The sequence below is a fragment of the Pseudophryne corroboree genome, chromosome 5, assembly GCF_028390025.1.
Source record: "Pseudophryne corroboree isolate aPseCor3 chromosome 5, aPseCor3.hap2, whole genome shotgun sequence".
In the NCBI taxonomy this organism is placed as follows: domain Eukaryota; kingdom Metazoa; phylum Chordata; class Amphibia; order Anura; family Myobatrachidae; genus Pseudophryne; species Pseudophryne corroboree.
Genome location: NC_086448.1, coordinates 824,672,500 through 824,679,271, shown reverse-complemented (window position 1 = coordinate 824,679,271; position 6,772 = coordinate 824,672,500).

The following is a 6,772-nucleotide window of genomic DNA, read 5'->3' as shown; positions in this document are numbered from 1 at the left end:
AGATGTCCATCTCATCATCATCCTCTGATTCCTCACCCCTTTCACTGTGTACATCCCCCTCCTCACAGAGTATTAATTCGTCCCCACTGGAATCCACCATCTCAGGTCCCTGTGTACTTTCTGGAGGCAATTGCTGGTGAATGTCTCCACGAAGGAATTGATTATAATTCATTTTGATGAACATCATCTTCTCCACATTTAGTGGAAGTAACCTCCTACGCCGATCGCTGACAAGGTGAGCGGCTGCACTAAACACTCTTTCGGAGTGCACACTGGAGGGGGGGGGGGGGGGGGGGCAACTTAGGTAGAATAAAGCCAGTTTGTGCAAGGGCCTCCAAATTGCCTCTTTTTCCTGCCAGTATACGTACGGACTGTGTGACGTGCCTACTTGGATGCGGTCACTCATATAATCCTCCACCATTCTTTCAATGGTGACAGAATCATATGCAGTGACAGTAGACGTGTTGCCTTATAGGTAATTGTCTGCACTTAGTATAATATTAGGGCAATAGATGTTGTCTGAATCAAAATATAATTCATTATAAATAGGCGATGTTACCATAGTGGACAGTATACTGGATATATATAGTAAGGAATAGATATGAAATAAGTTTGAATGTATGAGGTAATGTTTAGCTGATTTAAGAGATTAGGTTTGTGTATGTGTTTACATAGATATACTGTATATTTGTGTTTTACTGCAAGATGGTAAAAAATAGTGTAGGGAACAGGTTTATTCTGCTCTAGCCATAAATAAGGCTAGAGAGGTCACAGTATAATAAAGAATGCATTTACAATCAAATGGACACTGGAATCCACAGGTGTACATTTAGATCAGAATCAAGATTGCAATACCTTTAGCAATTATAAAACTGGTTTGTCTATTGTCCAGTAGAGGTTAAAGCTAGGGACCATAAATTAACTACTATGAAAAGAGATCACATCCATTGATAAAACATGGTGTAACCCACCCCAGGAAAACTTGTCAATACAACAGAACTTTGGATGAAAAGACATTCCAGATTTTACAATACTATACTTGCTTAAGGCAGTGTGGACACCACACTTTTATGACACCATGCCTCTGTGAACAGGACACGACAGCCCAGTTCAATGTTTGTTTTATTACACCTTGGAATCTGACAAACCTATAATTATATATTCCATTGGAAACTATGAGAATATGATAGTTTGAATTGGTAAAATATGGGATAAAAGGAGCAGGCTTTTTAGTTAGGAGAAGGAAGGAGGAGAAGGAGGAGAAGGAAGGTCGGTCAGGAAGAGAAGAAGTCATGAAGAGGGGAAGGAGAGATGCAGAAGGAAAGGATTTGTAACTTGCAAGTATACACTTTATGTTAGTAATTGAACTGTTTGTGAAACTTATGTCATGTTGTTTTATGTTATATAACGAAGGAAGCATAGCATAGCTTAATATAATAATTAGTATATATATCACTACTGTGTATATCTTATTCTGTACGATTTGATCTGCCTGTAAATAAATAATCATATAAAAAGAGCAGTAATATTCAAGCTTGAACTCTCTTTAAGGAATCTTAATTTCATAATTTCATAAGTCATATGTATAAGGACTGCATATATGTATCAGCCAATTAGTTTGTAGGCCTGACATAATATATTTGCAGATATATATGATAAACGTGTAGAGATGTGCCCTGTGGGCACATCTGTGGTGGTGTCCCTAGCTGGGGACAGCGCTGGGGCAGCTTGTCTGTCCCCAGCGCTGGGTGCGTGGCGGCGGGTGTCCGGTGCAGGGATTACCCTTTTCCCTGCACCGGACCAGAGGCTTTTGAATCTTGGCGCCCTCCGGGAGCCAATCGCGGCTCCCGGAGCGGCAGCCAATCAGAGAGGGACGCGGCGAGCCAATCGGCGCTCGCCGCGTCATAGGCCCTGCCCCCGGCATCTGACGTCAGACGCCGGGCGGGACCGTGAAGAAAAGGCCGCGCCGAAGAGCGGCAGAAGAGACGACGGGCGGGAGCGGAAAAGAGCGGGCGCGCAGAAGAGCGCGAAGAAAGAAGACGGGCTCGGAAAGGAATATGTCCAGCGGCGGCTGGACGCGGCGCGACGACGGCGGCGCCGCTGGCCAGGACGGGCCAGCGGCCGAAGATTAAAGAACAGCGCCGGAGGGGTCACCAGGGGTGGGAAGCAAAGGGCTGCCGAAGCTCCCCCCTGGTGCCTCTCCCAGCGGGTCAGGTAGGCCCTTATCAGGCGCCCCTGTACCCGCCCCTCCCTAGACCACCGGGTGTTCGGGCAATAGGCCCGTGGGCACAGTCAGGCCCTCCCGGCCTGTGGGCATTGAGTCGGGCCCTCCCGGCCCGTGGGCATTGAGTCGGGCCTCCTGGCCCGTGGGGGCATATAGTCGGGCCCTCCTGGCCCGTGGCCAAGTAGGTACAGATAAGGTGACCCTGGGCATTAGGCCCAGGTCACCCAACGGGCACCAGTTAGGCGGGCACTAGGCCCGGGGCACAAGCCAGGCACTAGGCCTGTGGGGCATTAGAGGGCGTTAGGCCCAAGTGTATTTTGGCCATTAGGGAATATTAAGGTGACCCTGGGCACAAGGCCCAGGTCACCCAACGGGCAGCAAGTTAGGCGGGCGCTAGGCCCGTGGGCGAAGTCAGGCCTCCGGCCTGTGTGCAGTTAGGGGGGCGCTAGGCCCAGCGAAGCAGTGTTTTCCCCGAGGTGAGTACAGGTGGCCCTGGGCGCTAGGCCCAGGCCACCCTGAGGTAATTAGGTGGGTGAGCTGTGCGGCCCCCACTACGGGGTGTTCTGAGTCGGGTAGATAAAGGGACAACACCGTGTTAAGTTGTATTCCGATGTGTGTGGTTACCGTGCAGGGCAAATTGCTGTTATGAGGTTTGTGCTAGTTATGTTGCACCACACCCACAGAGCTAGTTTGAGGGCTCTGCCGTTGTAGATAGTATAGGGTGTGACACTAGGGTAGAGTTAGGCCCTGCACGGCTGTTTCTCTTTGCCTCCTTACAGGGACCTGTAAGTGGAGAAGATCGGAGTGCAAGACTTGTGACGGTGAGTAGCATTCGTGTGCGTTTGTCCCTTGTTTGTCCCCGAGCGCCGGAGTCGGGATTGCTCACGGACGTGAGAATCCTTTTCATCACACTACGTGCGAAAGCGCGAGTGTGTGAAATCTGGGTGGCTGAGGCTTTGTGCCGGTGATGACCATTCGCCCAACCGGTGAAAGTCGCGGCCACCCCTGGGGTATCCCCTGTTCCAGCGGAAGAAGGGTCGATACCCCCTTTGATGTAAACCATTCTCTCCTCAGCTCGGTCGACGGTCAGCTCCAAGAGGGAATCGCCGTGTCCGGATCCGACTGAAGAATTCCAGGTCCGTTGAAGGTTCCGGTACCTGAAGGTGAGAGAGAGCGGCGCCTGGTGAGTACCGCGTCTACACCTGCACGGCAGCAGGCACCACCACACGCACCCGCAGGCCCCCGCACCTCCCACAAACGCATATTAATTAAAATATATCCATATATTAAATACCATATATGATATATTAAATATTAATATTCATAAATATGATTCCATAAATCAATATTGGCGACCACGAATTGGACTTGTTATTACTGAATCTGATTATCTGATTTATAATATTTATGAGGAGTAGCAAATGCTATAAGCTGGCTACCAAATCTGCAGAATCACGGTGGGGATGTATCTATGAAAATTTATTACCATTGTGTAATGTCAATTTTGTATTCTGTATAACCTAGGATAAATGTGTTAGTGCAATATACGTTATTTTAACTAACATAATATCTATTAGGAAGCAGCACCAATGGCTGTAAGCCTGCTGGCAAAGTGCAAGATCACAGTAGAATAGGTTACAAATGAGAATAAAGAATTTAAAGGCCTAGAATAGAAAATGTGCACAGTGGAAATGAGTATTTCCAAATAAATGAATATATGTACCAGGTATTAGAGTTTAACCTTAAGACACCGGTCAATCTTAAGGAGAGGATACCTTCAGTACTAAAAACAAAGAATATATAAATTTAGCATTGCAATGTTAAATATGCAAAAAGTTGCAGCAGCATTCGGAAAAATGCGCAGAACTGCGGCTTTAGAAGCCAAACAGAAATGTAAAGAAGAATCAGGTTCACGTCTTCGTAAGGCGTGCCTGACCATTAATGCAAAAATGCATTCATTATTTAAGTCCCTTAAACAGGAAAATAAACAGAAAAAGATTAAGTCAAAAGCAAAAAGTCTGCCAGTTTGTAATCAAATTGTCAAGATCTCTCATGAAGAGATAACATCCAGCAAGCAAGCTGAGGTTATGGAAACACCTAACAGAAATAGTGTAGTATGTGAGACACTGTCTACAGGATTCAGAAATGACTTAATCAGTCAAGATCCTAAAATGAATAAAAGTTACATGTTGCAGGACTGCATCAATGTGCAGCGCATGGAGTCTGTTATGGTCACACAGACCACAAGCAGAACAGCCTCTTTGGTAAATGAAGAAAGTAGCAATGTGCCGGATGTGTCTATCATCAGACAGCACATTAATGTAAAGGAGGTAGCAGCAATAGGAGATGTCCCCTATACTGTTTCTACTAAAGGGGAAGATTATTGTAACTCAGATTATGAGTATTCTGCTGAATACACTCTCAGAGTTCCCAATGTAAATGAAGAATTTGTTATGCCCTTAGGCAAAGGTGAATTGTCAGCAGATTTAAACACTGATAGCTGCAGTACAGTGCACACAGGGGTGGAGAAGTTCCCCATGGTGAAAACTCCCATGGCAACCAGAGTTGCAAACCTTGAAATGTATTCACCTGGAAACATGTTTAAAGGGAAAATCCATGAAATTAATTCAGGAATGCATGTTTACAAACAAAGTTCCCAAACTTATGTAACCCCCACACAACACTCAGAGACATCTAGTGATGGTGCAAATGTTTGCATGCTCTCAGAGAGACCACATGCAGAGTGTCATTCTGCAAACCACACACCAATTAACAATGACACAAAGTATCACCAGGATGAGAATGTATTTATGCCCTGGTGCCATAACCATTTTATTACAGGTGTGGAAAGACAGAAAGCCCTGGGACCTGCAATACATATTTGGCAAAGTCTAACAAGTTTCTCTCCCCACAAGAATATTTTTCAGGAAATACAAGATGCTTCAAGACCAAGAAGCCATGCCAAGCAGCAAACGCTATGGTTGGAGACAGTCTGGGACCAGGCTGCGTCACAAGGGAGTATGGTCACAAGTGAATACGGTAGTATCATTCCTTTACTTGTTAGATCCAATGTAGCCATTGTTTGCTTTGATGTTCAAACAGCCACAGTTTCCAAATTAAACCTGCATCATATCTGCAGCGACAATTGTGCTGTCATTGACACACAATGTGACAGGAAAGATTGGCACAGGCCAGAAACAATTGTTTGTTATTCAATCTTTAAAGTCACATTTGTAAATTCTGTACCTGATAACATGCAGCAGATAGGACAGAATGCATAGCAAGCTATGTTAAATCACTGTATAAATATCTGTGATATTCATTGTATGTCTTTTTGTTTGATTCATAGTAATCCTGGCAACCTGTATACAGAATGGTGCAAGACTCCAAAAAGACTCCAATTTACAAGGGAAAAGGTCTTAATTAACCCTTTCATCGCTGCTATCCAGCAAAATCTACATAGCATCCCTAAAGACTGATATATGGACAAATCCTCAAGGAGTTTTCCAGTTTCACAAGAAAGGGGAAGGTTTTCATTAACCCTTTCATCACAAGTAATCATTACTTGTCTTTCAAACTACATGTACACCCCCACAACAGTGTACAGCACATCTCATCACTGTGATTATTCAGAACTGTCTCATCCCTTCATATACCTTAATCAAATATATGTAAACATTTGTATGATATATATACATATTTTTTATATCATTGTATTATATACCTTGTAAATATTTTATGTTTTTTGTTTATATTACACAGTAGATACTACCTATGCTTCCTTCGTAAAAGCTTCAAAAGTAATTCAATATCTAATACAGGATGGTATACCGTGTTATAACAAATTGGGCCGAGATTATTAAGTGGGATGAATAATTCTCTTAATACAGACTGTAACAAGTCTAAGAGAATTAATTGTAGCATAACAGGGTCACTGTATATGCACATGGCTGCATATAACATAATGCTGGATGGAATTAGATTTAGTCAAATCCATTCCTAAATGATATTTAATATCTGTTTGAAGCAAAATTGTATTCATTTATTGCATTGATAGGATGTTACTATATACACATCAAAAGCATTTTAAATAATTATTAGTCAAAATATAGGTAGGATAGAAAACGCCTTTATATGGGTTAAACTGGTATAGGGTTATTTAAGATTGAGATGTATAAATAGGTTCAAGGTAGAATAAGGAGACTTAAGACTGCATGGTAATTTATTCAGTGAGGAAATACAGTAAACAGAGTAGGTGTACTACTCACAGCCATTTGTGGTACTATTGCCCGAAGACAATTAAGACCTACTATTAACAAGCAAGGAAAGAAAGAAAGAAAGAAAGAAAGAAAGAAAGAAAGAAAGAAAGAAAGAAAGAAAGAAAAAAAAGACTGTTTCATATATGCCTGTTCTATTCAAAATCACAACCTGTTTGTGCAAAAGCAATATGGACACTTGTCACAACTGCGGCATTGGAAAAACATTTAAAGGACGCACAAGGCTAAAGACCATTACTGAGGGTCGTCACAAGTACTGAATGTTCAAGAC